Source organism: Lepisma saccharinum, chromosome 11, assembly GCF_977018435.1.
Source record: "Lepisma saccharinum chromosome 11, izLepSacc3.1, whole genome shotgun sequence".
NCBI classification, from domain to species: Eukaryota; Metazoa; Arthropoda; class Insecta; order Zygentoma; family Lepismatidae; genus Lepisma; species Lepisma saccharinum.
Genome location: NC_139239.1, coordinates 50,322,644 through 50,345,728, shown reverse-complemented (window position 1 = coordinate 50,345,728; position 23,085 = coordinate 50,322,644). Strand labels below are relative to the sequence as shown.

Sequence of the window (23,085 nt, the reverse complement as noted above, 5' to 3'; positions counted from 1 at the left end):
GCACAACACAACTTCCTTTTCACTACTGCGAACACGTGCAGCTGGAGCCATGCCCCGTCGACAAACGCAACCACGTGTTCGAGATGCGCGAGTTTCAGTACTCTATATTTTGACGCATACCGTACTTTGATGGTAACGTTTATGTACACGGCTTGTGTGAGAAGCTTTCTAGTTAATTTCAAAAGACTCCCACACCATGCGAGAAAACTCGGCAACCAAGACTGCACGGACCAGCGAAACTCACACACGCATTTGTTTTCATAGGAGATGCGTATAAGAACTCGGGATGGCCACAACAGACATCCGATATCCATTTCGGATGCAACGGATAATACGGATATCCTGATATTCCGATAATCATATCCTGCTAGAACAAATTTGATGAAGGATTTGTAGCAAACCAGTAGAGGAGAAGGTCTAAATATGGGCGAAGGTTTAAATATGAGTTTTATAGTAATCAGCGCTCCGGGGTGCTGCAGCCTGGTGGAGGCTATTGGAATTGGTTATCTGTCAAGGACAAAAGTTGCGGCGACATTTCGCAAGTGAAAGTGGTGGTTCGTTTCGGCCTGGAACGCTGTTATAGATTTGCGACCTCCGAAAGCTTTTTGCAGGTATGTTTTAACTCAACGTTTTCTGAATTCTCGTCTGCTTTGTGTAGGTTATGATATTAGCGGTGCATAAAACAAATGTGGGCTTTTATAATGCCATGATTTGTTTGTGAAATATGTACCACAGAGTGAGAAAATAAATTGAAGAAGAAAATGGCGTGATGGTCTAAAAATGGGCTATGATATAAGGTCTAAATATGGGCTATTTTCCCATATTTAGACAACATATTAGTAATACTTAAACAAAGAACTAATAAATGTTTATTTCTGTTTTATGATGTCCATCACAAAGCCATGCTACGAAAGGAAGGGAAAACGAAAGATATGGAATCAAGATACATGGCGAGTGCCATAGCAGACGTAAGATCGAAAAAATGAGTTGTGATAAAGCGGCCGTTGTTAATAATGTTCCTCGTTCTACGTTGCAAAGACTTAGCAATTAGCAAGAATAGTTCATTGACGCCGGCTGAAGCATCAAAAATAAAGTTAGGAAGAAAGACAATCTTAGGGGAAGGACTGGAGAAGTTGCTTGTGTCATATTTGCTTTTCACGGAATAAAGATTTTTTGGTTTTACAATTGGCGATCTGAAGAGAATTGCCTATCAAGTTGAAAGAAAAGAACAACATACCCCATCCTTTCCGGTCAGCTGAGGCAGGAAGAACATGGGCAGATCTCTTTCTTCGTCGTCACAGCGATGGTAGCCCATATTTAGACCACCATTTTGAAATACATCATTTTACCATTTTCTGGAAATTCTTTTTTTTTAAAAAAAAAATGGAGACCTTCTATACTTTTAGCATGCTATTATATTTAGGTATATATTTCATAGACATGTATTTTAAAGGCAGCTGCTTGATATATTAAATTTTTTCCTCCGAAAATCACAAAATAAAAAGAGGGGCCTTTTCCTCTACTGTGAAATACGAACATGACAAATAAAATACTATGTGGATAGTCCGTAAAACAGATAGACGATACAACTGTCCGTATAATACACTAATTCGGATATCTGGACATTTAGGATACTCCTACTAGGATACGCGGATAATACGACTAACCAAATAGTCACTCGGGGGAATACGCCCAACTTTTTTTGGCGGTTTATAGCTTCGCTAAATGAGGAAGGATGTCAAATAAAAGCTACATGTTTTGTTATTGTTACCTATAAGTTTCATTACTGTAAGTCTTATAGCAAAAGAACTATAGAAAAATAAACAGATGAACGTCAATTTGGGCAAATCACCCCGTGTTCAGGGTAAAATGCCCACCCATTAGGGGTAAAATGCCCCATACAAGAAACAATTGTTGTAATACTGGACATATTGAAAGGAAAATAATACACACCATTAACTGGAAGATTATTAACGTTTGTTTCGTTAACAGAACATCATGTGTACAGACAATCATAGAGTTTCTAACAACATTTATTTTGAATTTACCATATCCTCTTTTACTATTTCCATTTGTGAGAATTTGCATTGCACTTTGGACACATAGACGTGAATTTGGTACATATTTCATGCATCCACATACTACAACGATTACACTGGATCCAGTCACATTGTGGTCCTTTCTTATCATAGTAATACCCATGGGCATATATTGTACTTAATTTCTGTGGGGATATCACCCCCACAGCTACAAGCAGAAAATTGAAATCACTGAGTTGGCAACTCTGAGCACCATGCGGCAGTTTCACTCTACAGATATGTTTCCCTGACTCTTCATCTTTACACCAAATATAATTCAGTTTATTTCTCTCTTGGGAATATTATTGCACACTAATACAGCAACGTCCAAAAAATTATTACCTCAAAAATTGTCTTCTTACCTCATGAAATTAACCCTGAATGGCTTCAGATTCCTCTCACAAGCTCCAAACCTGCTGCCTCGTCTTACCACGGAGGGCGCTTTCAAACAAGAGTCGCAGAATTGCCATAACATTAATGTCGCGCGAGATACGAGGGAGTGGGCATCTAACCCCGATGGGCATATTCTCCCGAATGACTCTATAGGTTATGCGGATAATCCGAATATCCAGATATGAAGATAATTCGGATAATCTGGACAATTCGGATATCAGAACATCCGATATCTGGATAGAAAATTATTCGGATTTGGCCATCCCTAATAAGAACTATACAGGCTGCCTGGAAGTTGTGTATCAATCTGATACATAAGGCCTGCGACAGGATACACACTCTTTGTATGAGTTTGATCCACATGGCGAGTAGCGAGGTTCATTTCGTAACATTTCTGGCTGTAGCTGTTATGCATTTGCACCTTGGGAGCGAGTATAAGTTCAGTATCCTCCAATCAACGAGCAAGAAGATGGCGTCATCTCCACGCCGCACCTATCGCTACTTATCTTGCTCACATTCCACCTTGTTGATAGACTCGCTACCAGATTGACAGACATGTTCCGAACCGAAGCAGACTACGAATCTGCTTCAAGGCACAGAGGTTTCATAGTATTCTCCAGTTTAATACGTCAACTTATTATAACTCCTCATCGTTACCATTCACAAATATAGGTAAAAGAGCGGCATAATACAAGGTGTCCGAAAAGTCACGCAACCGAGATTTTGAACGTACGTAACATTTGTACAGAAAGCGACGGACATGAAACTTGCACTGTGTATTAACTTTGTCAATGTGGTTGTTTGTAAAACATGAAACAACAAAATCGTACGTTGAGTATGCGGAAAAAGTTACTTAGATGTATTTTTTTTTACCAAGGAAAAACCAACATGGATAATAAGACAGCTGTGGAGTCGCGATTTTATGAGGTTAATTATGGCATATCCATAAAAAAGTATGTCTTTTTCGAAATTACGAGGTACACTGGCAACATTGGGCGTACAGTACCAGGTGTGCCCGCAATCCGATTATGTCATTCAATCAATGCACAGATTAAATAAAATATTTGGAATTTATCGTACAGAAAGATGGGTAGGTTAGGTTTTTGTAAGATAAATTTCAAATCTTTTGTTTTTCTTGTCTCATGTTTTAAATACATCCACATAGAAAAACTTAATACTCAAGTGTTAAGTTTCATGTCTCTATCGTTTTCTGTACAAAAGTTACGTACGTTCGAAATCTCGGTTTCGTGACTTTTCAGACACCCTGTATAACCGAAATAGAAAATTCAAGACAAGGAATTAGATATCTGCGTTCCATTTTTCACTTGTGATTACTTACTGGGGTCATATTACACGTGTCAGAAAAAAAAATAGCAGCAAGTAGAATGTAAGGTGAACGAAAAAGTTCGAAAGCAAATTTCAGACCCGAAGAAATCAGAAAGGAAGAAAAACTTCCCGTGCGTAATTTGACACGTACCTCAACCCCGGACGTTCGACTTCCACATCTGAGGCCACCGCCCCCCTCTTCCCATTTCCGATCACCCGATGCTCTTTTGTTGAGCCAGTTGTCAAGGAGACGGCGGAGCCACGGGGCTTAGGAAGCCGGCGGATACCAACGAGGAGGCTACGTGTCGCCAGGTAGCGGAAACAGGCAGCTGGAGATACAAAATCGCCCTCCCTCCCCAAACCACTCCTGCATCCGAAACGCAGATAGAGACTAATCAAGTCGGAAATTAGTTTCCAAACTATCCGTGGGAGGCGCATGTGTTGCCGATATGAAAGGACACGGATGCTGCGATTCCTCCCTTTGGCGCTCGAGGAATAACTTTGTGATCTGATGACTAACGAATGCCAAACTGCGAGGGAAGAGGTATGCGATTCCGTGTTAATATTCAGAAACTCTGTTAGCTCCTAGAGATATGCTGGGACAATATATATTTCCTCTCTGGACAGATTGCAACTCGAAACTTTTCTGGGCAGGCACTTCAAGTAAGGTTAAACCAGAACATTTGTCTCTTTTCGGTGAAAGCCAAAACGTTAGGATGGTGCCGAGACGATGAAGACAGTCTCGTTCTTGATTGATTGATTTGCAGTTATTAAGTTGACTTTATGCACAGTAAGGCTAATTGGGACTGGACCTACAGTTTATTGATTGACTGATTGATTGATTTAGTTTATTTTACTTTGCGATTTGTGCCTCTTGGCTAATTTGCGAAGATGGGGATGAGTGATGAAATGATGAATGGACATTCACAAACAACCAAGCCCGAGCGGGACTCGAACCCGGGACCCTTGGCGTCGCATCGCGATGTGCTAACACTCGCCCACAGGCACCTACAGTTTAAAGTGGAATCCGAACCACTATGTGCCTCCACCGGGTATCAAATCCGGGACTCCTTGATTACAAGGCGACGACGCTACCGCTGCGACATCGGGGAGGCAGTTTCGTTCTTCGTATCGTCCGATTTGCAAGCGAGGTCTCAGTCCCGTCTCGACTTCCCAAGGCCTGTCTCACTCTCGAAGATATTAAAGGTTCAAAATATATCGATTGAAAAAGTAGAGTTGTTTATTATGTTTGTTCAAAAATATAGAGTATAAAGGCGTTCAATTGTGTTATTTCGGGGTGGGTTAATCAACAAAGAACATAATACTCCTACACTTGGTTTTCCCCTTCTGTCTCAGCAAACAAGAAATACTAGATAAATGAGGACTTCGAACTCTCCCCCCCCTCTCTCCCCCAATCTCTCTCTCTCTCTCTCTCTCACACACACACACACACATATATATATATATATATATATATATATCCCCCAATATTTCTACCTCCTATGAAATCACAGACAACTGTAGAGTCCCGACAGTTCGAGGTGGACAGGGATAAGCCTATCTCGAATTCCAAAACTGACTGGTGAAAATTGGAAGAGGGGGAAATAGAATAACAAAAAAATTACGTGAAAAATTAGATATACCGGTATCATATATTATTATGAACATTTCTGTAAGAATAATTTTATGAAAATAGTTAAACAATATTATACTTACACTTGAAAGAAATGATCAAGTGCCTCCCCGATTGCGTAGTGGAAACGTCATCACCTTGTAATCAAGGGGTCCTCGATAGGATACCCTGTGGAGGCACATGGTGGTTCGGATTCCACTTTAAACTGTAGGTCAAGTCCCGATTAGCCTTTCTGTGCATCAAATGGACTTCAAACTAAAATTCAAATACAAAATGATCTAGTGTCTTCCGGTTCAGGACTGTGCATAGTTTCTAGTTCAAACTTATCTGCGGACTTATCAGAAGAAAGCTCGAATTGTTCCCCCTAGAATTATGTGAAACATCGGATTATCGAGATTCTACTGTACTCGTTGTCTTCATATACACACTACGTGCTTCGAAGCGAGGGTTCCTGGATTCGAATACCGTCTAGAGAATGGGTATCTGTGAGGTTGCAGGGTGGCCACTCCAGGACTATGATAAAATTCAAGTAAAGGGTGTCTAAAAAATACGGGTTCTTTTGAAATGGTAAATGAAAGAAGAAGATGAACTTCGAACTAAGTGTATTCATGGTTATGAATAGTATAGGGTATGCCATTTCTAAATTCATTCACTCACAGTCACAAAAAGGCCTCATGTCTTGAAGATGACGTCAGTAAGATGGCTACCGTTTTTGCGTAAACATTCCTGAAACCGTCTAAGAACATAGCGCATGGCTCGACGTAACATGCCCCCAGGAACCTGGTTGATTTCCTCGATGATTCGCGTCTTCAGTTCCTCAACTGATGCAGGTCGATGTTCGAACACCTTTGTCTTGAGGTAATCCCACAAAATGAAATCGCAGACCGAGAGATCTGGGGATCTAGGGGGGGGGGGGGCATGGGATGCCACCAAATCGAGAAATAAATATATTGCCAAAGAACTGTCTCAATGCTGCAAATGACTGCCGAGTTGTGTGTGTGATGTTGCTTCATCCTGTTGAAACCAGGCGTTGTCATGAATGTGTGGAAAGCGATTTAGTTCTTGAGCAAGAAGTTGTTCACCATAGCAACATAACGTTCGGAATTGACGGTTACTGGGTTACCTTCACCATCTTCAAAACAATAAGGGCCCATGATGCCAGATGATGACACTGCACACCATAGTGCCACTTTCTGGCTGTGTAACGTCACTTCATGCACTAACTGCGGGTTTTGAGGGGTCCAATACCTGAAATTTTGCTTATTGACGAAGCCTCCGAGGCGAAAATGGTCCTCGTCTGACGTACACACCTTGTCAATGAACTTGTTCGTCAACATCGCCGCGATTAATCTCACGAGGTACTAAACAGGCATACGGTAAGGAGAAAGTGCACAAAGGTTACATTCAACGACAGCGTATTACACGCCCAGTATTACCTTTATCGCGTTGCTATGGGGGGAAGTGGGTTTGGCAACAGAGGTAATCGCTGTAAAACTTGAAAACCTTCCGCTTTATTTCCTCTTTTATCGTTCCCTCGCATCGCCTATTTCTTTTGCGCCGTCCTGCATCCCCTCTTTTGACAACACTTTCTGTCAATACGACAAGGGTGCCCCCAACACAAAAACGATTCCATGGAAGTCGCCGAGGTAACCGTTGCCATGGCAACCGGCTTCTCTCGTCTCTGTTCTCTTCCCCTCCCCCATCTTTTTTGGGTCGGTCAGCAACACAGCTACTACCCTCCTCTTTTGTCTCTCGCAATTCCTCCCCCCCCCACGCTTCCCTTCCCGCACTAACCCTATGCTTACGTTCATGTTGTCTGTTTCTGATGCTGCCCAAGCAGATCCGGGAAAGCGTTGATTGTGGGAGGGTGAAATGGCCGAATGCACTTAAGAACACCACCCACCTCTCCAAGTGGGCCCCGATTAAGCAAATTGTCCCTGTGCCCCCTTATCCTCTCGCGCGGTCGTCCGGCCCGATGCGAGTGGTCAGGCACGCACCAAGGGCGGATTAAAGCACGGATGGCAAGGGGTGAGACAGCTTACCTTAATTCAAGATGCTAGTGACGACGAGATATAACCGAGACTCTCGATTTCCTTTGACGTTGCTGTTAACTATAATGTATGATAATTGAAAACTAATGTCCTTCTCAAAGAGACATACCAAGGTACTATCTACCTAACATACGTAGATATGTCATATATTTTGTTTATTGTATTACTAAAGTTAACATGTAATTAGAAATTGTGTGTAAATGTTAAGTTGTGCAGCGAGGCTGTATACATTCAGGATAAAATACAATATTTCGGTCATTCGTAGCGTGGTTAGCACTACGTGTTATGAAACTAGGGAGTCCTGGGTTCGAGTCTCGCTTAGGTATGGTTATATCTGTGAAGTTGCAACGATGCGTCCAACAGGAAACGTTATAAACAAAAGTTGATTCTCTTCATGGCCTTAATACGGTGTGAAAATTCGTTCTGTGATACACTGCTTATACGCAGTGCTCTTTCTCTGGGAAGAAAGTTTCCGGTACTCTTCAAGTTGCTTCATAAGGGAGCTTTCAGCCCGAAACGACATGGTTTATCACCGAAATACAGGGGACAATCTTCACGGACCCTATGCAGTCTACAGTAAAAGCGCTACCAACAGATCGAGGCGACACGATGCACAATATCGAGACAACTGTGTATTACAAGTGATATGGATGTGACATGAGACACGTATTTTCGTGTCGCTTCGGTACGAAAAATTGGATATATTTCTGATTAATCGTTTCCAAGTGACATTTGTTGCTTGTCGCTTCGGTCTGAAAAATTCCTTATTCTGTTCATCGTTAGAACTACCCAAAATATTCTGGTATGTTCATAAATGATATTTCATTTATGTAATTAAACACACACAGGCGTGCGCACGCATTTCTTTCGTTAAAATAAAATGCTATTAGTTCTATTCTCACACATAAAAAGGTGTCGGTATGGCGCACCGTTGGCCATCGTTGCATACAGCCAGAAGAAAAAAACACTGCTTATACTACCTATTTAGGACTCGCAAGGAGACGAGAGAGATAGCAAGTCCGTATCCGGATCCGTTTGGCCATCCCACATGAGCGCTTCTTTGGAAAGTAAGAATGTGTTTATAACATATTGTTACCTGCGTGGCCGCGGTGGCTCAGTCGGTAACGCGTCTGACTACCATGCTAAAGGTCCCGGGTTCGATCCCCGGCCGGTTCAAATCCGGGAACTTTTCTAACGATGGAAGCGGCCCCGGCGTCCACCCAGCGTCGAATAACATGGGTACCTGGGGGAAACCCTGGGGGGTAAAGGCGGTCAGGGGCGTGATGCTGATCACATCACCCCCACTCACGACCGGATCAAGAAAGTTTGGGGCGTTACCCCCATACCCCCTATACGCCTTCATGGCGTGGTGCTATGCACAGGGGAGCACTTTTACTTTTACTTTTTATATAGTGTGTGTGTGTGCGCAAATGTGCGATTTGTAATTAATACACTTAGTTAGCCTTTAACTTTGTAATTATATAACACTGCATATATTGTAATGTTTAATTTTAATTTTTAAAACTGTAACTGTAGAACAATTGTATAATTTTTGTATAACATTTCTATCTTTAAATGTGTTAAAGGTTTCATCCTGGAATGGAATGTCTCACATTTATGTGTGTTTCCATTTCCAATACATTCGAATGAATACATATTCGTTTCAATGGCATTTACAAAATCACCTCTGATATTTTGTTAAACAAGTAAGATCATTTTTGTGCACGAGTGTGTTAGCCGATGTGTAGCAAAGTATTTTAGGAACAACACTCGAAAAAAAATCTTGTAGGACTAACTAATGAAAAGTTTCTTTGTAATCGAAGATCACAATAACTTTTAAGGTGTGGTAATATTATAATGGGATTGAGATACGAAACTCTCGGATCCGGATCTGGAACTTTCGGATCCGGATCCGTTTGGCCATCCCTAGTCTGGACACCACACAGAGCACGAATCAGGTTTCATCATTCACGAGGCGAAACGATTGACTGATTTAGTTTATTTTACTTCGCGTTTTGTGCCTCTTGGCTAATTTAAGAAGATGGGGATGAGTGATGAAATTGATGAATGGACATTCACAAACAACCAAGCCCGAGCGGGATTCGAACCCGGGACCCTTGGCGTCGCAGTGCGATGTGCTAACCACTCGGCCACAGGGTCCGGCTCGAGGCGAAACGAGAGTGCGCCTAGTCTTGCCTTGTCTCCGAACCATCCTCAGCTGAAATACACCATAGCTATTTCTGGAGGCCTTACAACACAATACCTAAGTACCATCTGTAAAGTGGGCTTCAAGATCTTCTCCATACACATTGCTCTCTTTTGTTCCATCCTGCACGAAGCTTTGTACAATCTCAAAACCGCTGTTGGACTTTCTTTTTTAAATACGAAAACGATACCTAGCAGCGTCGGGGGTGATTTTTATAAAAGAGAAAAGAAGTCTCGTATAAAAGGATTTAATCTTCTTTACAAGGCCCTTCCAAGGGATAGAGCTGGCTGGCTCTGCCATTCGGTGCACCTGCTGCTCTCGTAATGGCCAATATCTATAGGAAGGTTCCGAACTTCTCTTCACCTCAAGGGCATATCCCGGCCTCCCCCTCCCACTCTTTCAGCCAATCCAACTCACGAACACACAATATTTCGGAATCTAATTACTGGGGCCAATTTTCCTCTCAGCACGCCGTTCACAGTGCACCAGATCAAAACCAGGGCGTTAGATTGTTCCGCGGCAGACTATTCCCGCACACAAAATTGACTTCAGACGTTAGCACCGGAGGAGAATGCAGTTTCCTCTCTGTTTATTGTAAAAATTAGTTTTGGTGTGGGAACCTTCGTGTGGACCGTTTCGGTTGAGATTGTTGTGAGTAATAGTGGAGGTAAGTAGCCCAAAATACGCTGAAACATTGTTAACGGCAAAGTTCAAAGTAATACCACTGTACTCTGTCTCGGTTATCTCTGTAGCAAACGAACGGAAACAAGTCTCTGCGCAAGTAGTGACGCGAGACAGCTCCACCAATGAACTAGTGAGAGGGAACGGTATTTCGTCAAGGGGTTAAAGCGACTGCGGTCACCAGCCTTCGAGCAGCGTGTGCTGCTTCGCTCTGACCACTAGATTCCCTCCTTCTCCCTTCTCTGACGCTTTGCGCGGCCTTGCTCCAGAGATGCTGGGACAGAGTATAAACAAGGGAAAATGCAAGCAACAATTTCGCGACGATTGCGAGAGTGAGGCAGCCGTATGTAAAATATCGCCTATGTCGAGACCGGAGGCGTTCATATTTCAGAGACGTTGACCCTCACGACGCAACCACGCCCTCACCCGTCTTCCGGAGTGTGAGGGTGAGGTCTGACCTCATCAGGGTTGCCCTCTGGATGGTGAGCAAGTCTGGTCGAAACCAAAGTAAATTGCAAAGCACAAAATCCGCTGAGCAAGGCAGTTTTATTTAAACAATCTATACGCATAACATTTCCACTAGGGTGCTCCAATGAGCGTTTTTCGCTCGAGCGGAAAATAGTTCGCACGGGCAACGCTAGATGGCAGACAGAATTGATAGTTCTTCCGTTCGAGCGAAAAACGACCGAACTAGCGAAATACACTCGAACTCTGTTAGTAGACGTATTTCCGTAAATTGTCTGTGGTAGTGGGCACTCAAATATGGATGGTGAAGTAATGAATTCAAATTGAAAAATAAGTTAACATAGTCATCATCTACATGTTAAAATGCAGTTTTGTATATCTTACAGAGATATGTGAAAACGAAATACATGATTATGGGCTGAAACTACCTAGACTGACATTTTATGTTTCTACGATTCACATTGAAATGATGTTCGATTGAATGTTTTAACTGCATTTTATTATTTCGCAGAATATTATTATCCTTCTCGGTAAGTGAACAATGATGTACACGTACTTCTTGCACTGTGATGCGATATTTGTAATTGCTTAGGCAGGTCTGTCAGCATGTGTATCCATTTTACGTTTCGGTCTGTACATGTTGCATGCTTTCATATGTGCTGTATTTGAGTCTTAATATACGAAATTATTATTTAGAGTTGTAATTGCATAGAGTGGTCTCCTTCCATATATGGGTTTTAGGTTACAGTGCTGCCCGTATTAGGCTCTGAAATACGGGACGGTGCCAATCATTCCACTACGAGTGCGGTTCGAGCGTAGCACGCTCGAGCGTGGGAGATTCGATCGAGTTTGAGGGAGCGAAAGTGGTCCACCCAGTTCAGGGTCTTCTTCAGACTACCAAACAATTTCTGTTCGTCTGTTCAACAGAAACTGTTTCAAAGTCTGAAGAAGACCCTTATACAGGGTCGAAACTTTACATGTATAGTGCTTTTTCTCCGTTAATTGAACTGCCTTGGTCAGTAGATTTAGTGTTTTTGTAACATGGAAACAAGGCCTAATTCTGTTACAAAAAAAAAAAATATTCGAATGTAAATTATGTGGGAGTTTCTCACAAATCAAACTAGGGCTTGACTAAGAGACACATTCTGATATGCCAGTTGGGGAGGGACTGATTATTACTTATATATCGCAAATATTGTTTGTACAGTGTAATTTCAACAAAGGAAATACTTGTCTGTCTTTCATCGATAAGTGTGAAATGTACATCTGAACACAAGTCTTCAAATTTACAAAACAACAATGTTACATAGAAATATCAGGAAAAAATGGGAACTCTACCAAGAACCGAACTTGGTATATGGCATATTGTATCATTTCTCTACCAACTGAACCATCAGGCAACAGCAAGTGCGAAAAAGCAGGCAAAATCATGGTTGGCTCGGTAGCTTAGTTGCTAGGGCAATGTCACGTTATATATACTAGAGCCTCTCTGAAACTAAAGACTCTCCGTGACTTAAACGAACGACACTAGCGCAACTGGCCCTGCGGCAGGGTTTTAAACAAGGTGGTGGATCCATACCGGAGATCCAGGTTCGAGTCCCGGTCGAGCCTGCGTTTTTCGCTGAAAGTTGTACGCAGTAGCCCACAACTCTTGTGTGTGCCACACAGTAAAGTAACAACGTTACACACTAGAAACCTCCTTTCCGAGTTCAGCTGGGTTAGCTAAAATGTGACCTTCTATTCCATTAGCTCATGCTTCCTTCGTCAGACCCGGGAAGGGAGTTCGTTGCCCTACCCTCTCATTCACCCTTTTCCTGCACACACACACACACACGCACGCTTGAAAATGTGACCGGGAGTTCTGCCGAGAAGCAATACCCATTATTTTTTCTGCAAAAAAGAGCACGCGCGGCGGCGCCGTCTGTGACAGCCCCCTCCCCATCCCCACAACCACCCTTTCTTGTCTTTGCCAGCACATACGCAAAACGTATTGTTTTCAGCACGAACCTGGGGGTCAAATAAAATCCGGTTCAGGTATATCTCCAAGGCAGAAATCTTCTCACATCTATTTTCCTCCCCATGGAATGTTTTCTGGAACGAAAAGAATACGGTGTGGCTTGTCAGATTTTACTACCGATTCCTCCCTCCCCGTGGACAGGATCCGGAGATAAGTGTTTACGTTCCCGGTTCCCCCTGCCGACCGAATCAGGGAAAAGAAATATTTCAAAGCGCCAGCTGCGACTCCGGGCGAAAAATTCTGCACGCAGCTCGGCGACAAGTAATGTCCTCCCACCCCGTCTACCGTATCTCTAAATTTTCCCCATTTTTCCCCCTCTCCAATTTCACCCCCTGCACGTTAAAAAAACGTTCCTTTTCAACGTACTAATGAGAACCATTTCAACGCTCAGAACACACACAATACATTAATTTTTGCGTCCCGGTTTCCTGGGTGGCAGTCTGGTGGCGGAGGGAAGGGGGTGACAAATTGCACAGAGGTTGTGGACCTTTATATCTCCTCATCTTGGAAACGTACAAGGCGTGTCAAATCGTGTTTTCAATTAACACATTGGTCATTTCACTCAAACAAGTGAAGGCAGGTTATCCCATTGACGAGTACACCAAATTTAGTTTCACCAAATTGAAAGAACTGCCCTGAATTGGAATCTAGTTAATTGAGTGTTGTGAACAGATCAACGCATTGATTACACACTGCATTTGAATGCATGCATAGTGCAGATAATATTCGCAATCATTGAAGAAATATAAAATAGATTTAGCTAACATTTTACGGAACTAGTTCATTGGTTGTTGGTTTGCTTTGTCTTACTTCTCTTGTCTGCCATTTTTGATTCATCGCGACAACGAGGATGAATTGTGATAAGATGCAACTGATGTAAGGACAACCACTAACACACACATGAGCAACAGAAGCCCCGCCCCATAGAGGATTACATTGGTTGTGGGTTCAGATGCCACAGTCTCATTACTTTGCAAAATTCGGACGAGAAGAGAAGTGTGCCAAATGCATAGAAAGTGTCCCGTTTACACACAACTTATTAGCTACATAAATGAGGCTTACATGATGTGGATTAAAAACATAAAGAGTTAAAAAACTTAGCCTACATTATTGTCGGATTTTATTCCTATGAAATGGGACATTAACTAGTGGCGACTGGTTGTCTTATTCTTTGGGTGTGCACTTAACGAGAAGTGCTATCAACCCGGTCAATTAACCACACCCGTTTTTGCGTACATAATAATGCTAAATGTATTGGCAACATAATTCATGACCTCCTTTCACTGATAATAAGACTATAACAGTATTTTTTTTTAAAAAAAAAGGTTATACTTTTTTCACAAATCTGTCAATCACCAGAAGACTATTGGGCTACGAATAATTCAGCATTCGCTAACATGACAAAATCAAAATATAGAAATAACCGATCTACAATATAACTGGGTTTTCGGAATCGAGTCTAGGCTGTGCCAGTCAAAGGCAACTCGCCTCTACGAGAGGTACATTTTATATGTAAGCACGATCCTGAAATGAGACGTCTTTAGGGAGCGCAACTTCCCGCTTCTAACTCTAGCGTAACACTGATATTCAATCTATCACTTGAAGACAACCACTGTTTAATCTATAACTTTCGGACTAGAACTGGGCGGAGATCTGTTATCGCGATCTATTTAAAGGAGATTCAAATTTCCGATCGTTAAAGCCGTTGGCGAGTCCGCGTCTTGCCGTTAACGGTGCTTTATGCATAAAGCTGAGTTTACTTATTTTCGTACGATTTCCGGTCGATTCCCGTGTCAGCGGAGTTTAAAAATGCAATGAAAGTCGCCGGTGTAATATGCTTGTATGAAGCTACTTCCAGCGCTTCAACCGCACCGCTTGGCGAAGTGATCAGACTACTGAGCTATGACGCCACCGGTCCCGGCTTCGAATCGCGCCTTTAGCGTGATACGATATTATTGCCGATTTACATAATATTTAGTAACAACGCCCCTCGCACCGCTGATAATAGTGAACAAGGAGAATAATAACATTTGCAAATACCAAAAAAGTCGATCTGACTGCCACTTGCAGAAAATCTATTTCAATCTATCTAGCGGTTGATTATTTCTAATGTCCGACTGAACGAACCAACAAAATCAAGTGGAATCAAGAGAATAATAAATACGTACATAAAAGCAACACTCACTTCCCCTTCCAAGCGTTCATTGGTCGAGCCCTCTCGAGTTCTACTTGCGCAGATCGATCGCTTGATCTAGAGATTGCCGGGACAAAGCGTAGGTCCTTAAGACAAAAATAAAACTTTTATTACCAAGTCTTTTCTGTTTGACGCCTCTCTTTGACGCTACGAATCCTCGAGAAACAAATTTTTACCCTGAATATGCAACCACGTAGCACATACCCCACTATGTATTTGTTATTTAGCATCGGTTTTCTGCCATTCTTGGATAATCGCGACGATGAGGAGTGATGATTACATGAAAGTGATGAAGGCACTTGAAGAAGGAACAGCCATGCCCTGAAACTACTTAACTCACTCTGCGATAAACTACATGACATGTCTATACATAAAAGAGGTATATATCCACTCCGTACGACTGAAAAACAGCAAATTAGAGAGCGAATTTTCTGCAAGTGCCTTCCTTCAAAGCAGGCTCCTGATAAGTGGTCCACTCGGAATGCAACAATGTGGAGCATTGTTGGGCTATATTGCCTCTTTCTCTTCGTCCTTTCTGGGGAGTTTCTTCGTGATCTACGTGACTTGTTTGCGAGTGGCGAGGAGTACTGTAGGCGTCATTAATGGAGAAAGAAGCTTCGCAGAGCATGGGATGAAACCACTCTCTCTGTCTCGCAATTCTCTTGGCGTTTTTTTTTACTGCTCCAGAGACGAATGGACCGTGGACATTATTTCAGGGAGGCAATTTAATCTCGCTTTGAGATGTTCCCTCCATCCACGTTATTGGCTTCTGACATTTCGTCGGTCTGAAGGAACCCTGTCTGTCCGTCTGTCCACTATACTTTTCCTTTCTTCTTGCCAAAGTTCGCTCTTTTCCTCTTTTCTTTCTTTCAATCTTACGCGGCAGTGTTGCCAGGGTGTCAAGAGGAAAATCTCGAAATGTATCAAGACAACGTCGATGTACTTTTGGTGCATCAATAGACAGGGGTAATTTGGGTTTCTTTGAAATGATCGTGTCTAATCTTCTCAACTGGTGCATTTGAATTAGGGTTGAACCGATACCGATAAATACCAGTGGTATCGGTATCGGAAAGTGTCGGTTGGAATACCAGCCGATACTTTTCCTGAATATTGGCCTTTCACGGGGTCCGTAAAAATGCCGTGCGACGTTTTTGGCGGAGTGCAATTATCCTGGAAATTATGCAAAATGCAAACTTTATTTTTATTTTGCACCAATTGTGCACGAAAAACTATATTTTGTGATTGCATAACATCTATTCTAATATCCTTGTACAATTCTTGAATATTCCAAAGCAAATATTCCAAAGAACATTTTCTCAAAGGATCCGATGTTGTTCCCAGAACTTTTTCTCAAAGGATTCGATGTTGTTCCCAGAACTTTTTCTCAAAGGATGCGATGCTGTTCCCAGAACCTTTTCTCAAAGGATCCGATGCTGTTCCCAGAACCTTTTCTCAAAGGATCCGATGCTGTTCCCAGAACCTTTTCTCAAAGGATCCGATGCTGTTCCCAGAACCTTTTCTCAAAGGATCCGATGCTGTTCCCAGAACCTTTCCTCAAAGGATCCGATGTTGTTACCAGAACGTTCACACTGCAACTGATATTGCCACCCAGTCCAGTACACATACCCTCCAAGATGGCTGGCAGAGAGAAATAGCATCACAGAAAACCCACCAGGAGATTAAACATTTTAAACATTATCCTTTGTAATCGGTGAAGTCACGAGTTCCCCTTTTAGACGGCAAAAGAGAGAGAGAGAGAGAGAGAGAGAGAGAACAATCGCCCAACACCAAAATAATAATTGACGACTTGATGTTACTTTTACCATTTGTGGGAACACGATGGTTCCCATCGTTACACCAAATAACTTCGCTACTCCTGGCAACCTTGGCTTCCGCCATCTAGGGCGAGACCGGATTGCGAGGCTCCCACGTCCCACGAGGGATTTGAAAATGTCGTTTTGCTGCCTCTTCTCATCTCCCGGCGCTGTGTATCGAGATGGAAGCTTCTTCGCAAGAGCTTGCGGTGGGGTCAGCGAAGGGATAGTGGCAGGTCATCTCAGAGGATCTCGGATCGGATCCATTTTCATGATCAGACTGGACTCCATCACTATTGCATTAGGATTTCGAAAGTAAAGAAGCCGTTGCGGACATAAGAAAAATCATTGCGTGTATGCTATTATACAGGGTGCATGTTGTAACAAAATCTCTGTGGTTGGGAGTTTACGAGTCGATTATTTAATTTTCGTTTTCTAAACGCAACACTTCAATTCTTGGCTGAAGGACAGGGTAGACACCAGAAATAGAGTAAACGGACAATTCGCCACCAAAAATTCGAGTAAGTGGAGAATTTGTCGCCAAAATATTGAGCAAGCGGGCAATTTACTGCAAAAAAAAATTGGGAAATTCGCCATCATAAATTGAGCAGACGGAAAATTCTCCACCAAAGAATCTAGTAAGAGGAAAATTTACCTCCAAATTATATTTACTTTTGATATAGTACTTTTTATGCTTGTATAGCATGTACAAATACGTTAATTTATTTCAAAGAATTGTCCGTACGATGTAGCATAAGTGATGAAAGTTTTTTCTTTTACTTAATCATGAATATTATGATGCCTCTATATCACTGTTATAATATTTTCTGCCATTTATAAAAAAATCTAGTGTTGAGACCTTTTTGTGTTTGTAAAACCAACCTAATCTAAGACTACTAGCTATCATATCACTTTGTAAATAGATTACTTTCTGTATATACAGGGTGTCATTTTAATGGCGCCCACGGAACACAGAAATGTATAGGGTACATCAAAGCAAACAACCTTTCTCGGTAACATTTTTCTCGTTGGTGCGTCTTTTCGGCGCTACAGTCGTTCAAAAAAGAAAGAGAAAAAGTCTTGCCGAATGAATGATGGATACCCAACACAACATTTGATCAAATCTATGACGTCATTTCCTGCGGTGATACAGCGCACGGCAGTGTTGCAAGAAACACACAAATTTTGTGAAAAATGACAAGACTACCAACCACATTATGAGCTGTAAAACGAACAGAGTTACGCGTACAGTGGACCGAACATCCAGGGTATCAAGACTTACCAGCGACAAAAGTCCAGCAATCATCCCAGGGGAAGGGGGAAGTGAACCAACTACACGAAAAATTGTAGAAAAACAACGTATTCAAAATGAAATGTTGGTTTAGTCTCAGCTTACATGTCAAATATAATCATGAACAACAACTTAGTGAACATACAGCTTACATGTGGCTGTTTACGCCCAGCTACATGTCAAATATTTGCAAATCTCGTTGCAAGGTTGATATCTACAGGTTTGTGTCCTGACACATGCTTTGTGGTATTGTGGTGCTGATAACGGAAGCTTCCGAGGTTCACGTTGTTACATAATGGCCAAAACACGTACAACGAAAGTAACAACCTAACAACAGCAGCGAATCTACTGCCATGTTCACAGTTGCGAACTATTACTTGTTTATTCGGTGCGTAGATAAACACAGTCGTCAGAGAGCTTGTTTTACTACTACTTGTATCTCTGTATTTTCAACCATTTTTGTCCCTTGTCTCATAATGTCCTAAATGTACATTAGATTATGTGTTACTTAACTTTGGAATTTTGAAATCAACTGTTCAGTGCGTCACAGACAATCATATGGACGAAGTGGATAGACTAAACTGTAGATGTCAACTTGGCAACGAGATTTGCAATTATTTGACACGTAGGCTGAGGCAAAATCCGATTTTCTATCATTTTTCATTTCGTTGGTTCACTTCCCGTTGGTTTATTGAACGCGTTCTCTGGCTTGTTTTACGTTACATAATGAGGCTGGTTGTAGCTGTGTCACTTTTCAAATAAAGTAAACTGGCAAACCCCGGCAAGCACTGCTTCACGACAGGAAATTACATCACAAGTGCGATCAAATTTGTTGGGTTGCCAGCATGCAGGCGGCAAAACGGGCTTTTTTTGAACGACTGCAGCGCCGAAACGACGCTCCAACGAGGAAAATGTTACTGAAAAAAAGTTGTTTGTCTTGAGGTCCTCTGTACGTTCCTGTGCTCCATGGGCACCATTATTTTTTTTAATTTTGATTTAGTTTATTTTACTTCGCGTTTTGTGCCTCTTGGCTAATTTGCGAAGATGGGGATGAGTGATGAAATGATAAAATTGATGAATGGACATTCACAAACAACCAAGCCCGACCGGGATTCGAACCCGGGACCCTGGGCGTCGCAGCGCGATGTGCTAACCACTCGGCCACAAGGTCGGGCATGGGCGCCATTAAAATAACACCCTGTATAAATTTCATCTTCCATGTTCTGGTCATGGTTTCTTCCATGTTCTGGTCATGGTACGGATGTGCTTCACATATGTTGGTGTTTACGTTGGTCATCTGATACAAGTTTACTTCATTTGAAGCTTTCCCTTTTAAAGTAGTAAATAGGCGAAACAGGAATTTTCATTTCGCCTAAAATGGCGGTTGGGTTGGCATTATTGTGTACTATTAAGTAATTAGACAAAACGCATTTTAATTTTGACGCTTCCAATCAGCAATAAGCCTTAGATTTCCTGTACGTACCTCAATTGTCCTTTGTGCGAGAGAGGGAGATAGCACAGGCACCGAGAACACGAGAAAACCCAGTTTTCACCCTTCCGGATTCGGACAAATTACGCAATTACATAATCAACTTTATTCCTTTGTTACTCCGACGCGAAACGTGATTAACAAACTTGAATTGCTTTTTCAAGGGGCACGGCTCGCGTCCTATTGGGATCCCGGCTCCATGGAATTGGGATAATAGGGCCAGGACGCTGTTAAGCTTGTTGCAACATCCATCCTGAACGCGCTGACGACATAAGCGGATCTTCATTCGGCCAAACAAGATTAGCTTCGGGTTGCAGCATAAAAGGGACATACGCTTAACTCGACAGTTGTTTCGACCGGTTTGACGAACATGCTGAAAGTTTACGTGGCCATTAGCTTACCTCGCCGCTCGTACTGTACGTTTTTAAATCCAAATCGCTTTCCCCAATTCAAATATTTGCTTACGGTAGAGATTAAAGCACTGACGCAATTCTTCTTGTAATTCATTTCCGGTTCAACAGATGGCACTGCTGTAGCATGTTGTAATTAGCTGTGGTCTAACTGCTACAAAGGCCTCTGCGATATCCGGACAATTGGCTGAACAAATTACAACCAGTTTTCACCTAATGGGGCAAGTATATCTAACTTCACACCTGCCGCCATTTTAGGCGAACCAGGAATTTCCATTTCTTATACAAGTTGAAAGGGAAATATTCAAAATGAGGGAAATTTCCAATGCCGTTAATATGTTGCCTAGGTATATGTTTTGTGTGCACAGGTCTAATTCATATATTAAGAATATAACTCTAATTTTTTTTTTTTCTTACACAAGCCAAGGATCAAACAGATGTGTGGACGTTCATGGTCATAGTTAATCAGAAAAAGAAAGGGCAGTTATAGAACTTGTATACGTACGTTATGATTGATTGATTATTTTACTTAGCTTTTCTACCACTTCTGGTTAATCGTGAAGTTTACGTACATCATACACACATGTATTTATTATTACTAAAGCAAGTTCCACCAAATAAGTCTTATATCTTACTAAGTACAATTAAGACACCAGTGTTACCATGATTTCGCCACCTAATGTTCCGAGTTCGAGTCCTGCTCTGGGCGTTCCTTTATGAGTGCCACTTCATCAATTTGATATAATCAACAATCCTACTCATCGTCGCGATTAGCCTAAAGAGACAGAAAAGCGACATATAATGCTAAAGATACATACTCAATGTAATGCGCGATTTTTTTCTTAATTTCCGATGCGAATCCAGGGATGGAACAATTAACATAGTTTTTGCCACCACATACTTCGCTTTTCAGGTAATTGACTCGTACTCATACCATGGAGAAAGTCCTCCATTGTTGAAAATTTAATCTGTAGAGGAATTTATTGTTCACCAAAAAACTTATACTCCTATTATAATTTTACAATACCTCCATGACCTAATGTTCATCGTAGCAGGGATAGTAGAGAATACGTACCTGTAAAGAGAAATAAAACACACATTATTAATAAATCTTAGACAATACGTAACTAATTTACTTTCACAATAAAGGAATGCAAAATATAAATTTAGTAGATTGATTTGGCTCATTTCACTTTGGTGGTATTGCCACATTTGGCTAATCGCGAAGATGGGGATGAGTGATAGCATGATGAAACTGATGGAAGGGACACTCTCAAGGAATACTCATGCACAGACCGGGATTCGAACACGCAAACGTCAACCTCTTCTTCACACCCTGGACTCCATTCTTGCAGAACAACGAGGCTCTGACGTCTGACTCACAACCAGTACAATCCTGTGCGGTTCGTGTCGCTATATGCGTTTGTGATTGTCCATTCATCAAGTTCATCGTATCACTTATATATCTACATCTTCGTGATTAGCCGAAAGTAGCAGAAAATCGGCCTGAATCAATCAATCGTAACTGTGTGGAGGAAGGGAACTTTTCTTTCACAATCCAAATGTGTACCAAAAGTTGTACGAATTTTTACGTAATCGTGCAAATAGTGTGAACCGAAGTCACAGCTGACTCCTGTATAAGATATGGATAGAAATCAACATAGAAAAACAATTGCCATAAATTCATTTCCCCGCCATTAACTTTCCACAAACTTCAAGCCGCGGCCTCCAACAAACGAAATACTGTATACGCACGGCCGGTCATATCTCTCTTGTAACCCCCTTTCCCCCCGTATCGGAGTGAATGCGACAAGCACAGAGACCTGGCCGTGCAAGCGACAATAGGCAAACCCAAAAAGCAGTTTCCCGCCATTGGGCCAGCGGACAATCAGTTTAATCCCCGAGATCCAGGAACAAAGATTTACAGCATCCGCACACGTCTTCGTGATTTATATGACGCTGCAAGCCCTGTTGTACATGATACCGGAAGATCAAGATGGCTCTAGATACACGCTGAGGCTCAAGTAAACGCAATGAAAACCTGTTGTGTATATATAGCATGCAGGAAGATTCAAATTGCGACACAGCTTTCTCTCGAACAAATCTTGCTGTCGGAAAAGTTAACGTGGAGTTAGCAATTAATTCTACTTCACTGATAGAAGTTACAGTAAAATTTACGGGCTCATGGGTTCGAATCCTAGCCTGGGCATGGGTGTTCTTTGTGAGTGTGTCTTCTTCATCATATCATCACTCATCCTCATCTTCGTGACTAGCTAAAAGTGGCATAAAAGCAACGTAAAATAACCAAAATCAAGACGAGTAAAAATTACAATATTTAATAGGCTGCCTGTTAATTCACAAGAACTGAACCCAATCACTTTTTCGTAAGCGCAGTGGCTAGAAAAACAAGTAAAGCCCTTACCCCAATAGCGTAGTAGTAACGTCATGACGCTATAGTCAGGGGGTCATGGGTTCCATTGTGGTTCGGATCCCGCTTTACCTGTACATCGTCCCGATTGGCCTTTCTGTACATTAAACGCACTTAAACAAAGAAGAATGAGAAGTTATCACGGCGTCGGTTACCGCTCGGAATGTTAAGAAAAGACACACACTGACACATGTTATACAGGCCTAGAGTAAAACATTGAGACACAGGGAAAACACTTTCAAATTTAATTGTGAATATCTGCATAGAGATGGATTGTGAATATCTGCATAGAGATGGAGAAATATTATGAATTGCAGTTGTGCGGACCGTAATTGTATATTTAAATTAATATTAAATTAATATTAATTTGATTAACTATAGCCGTTAAGACTTTTAAAACAACAATGTTCGTTTGTTTACGGTAGTTGGATGGAGGCAGGAAATTGACTGTCCCATGCCGTCATTGCTCTAGCCAACCTTTTACAGTGATGCAGAACTCACCTAGATGGCTATAAGCAATATTTACAGATGCATTTTAAGAGGGCTGATCAAGCGGGTTTCGTTATATCTCGGTCTCAAGCACACGCGTCCTAACTAGTCACAATAACC

The 23,085-nt window shown here is 41.9% G+C and overlaps 1 protein-coding gene across 4 annotated transcripts in view; it reads right to left on the bottom strand.

The window, feature by feature from the left end:
- The window catches only part of LOC145994793 (ras-GEF domain-containing family member 1B), an 802,930-nt gene that overhangs the window by 132,482 nt on the left and 647,363 nt on the right, over nt 1-23,085 (bottom strand). The window lies entirely within an intron of this gene.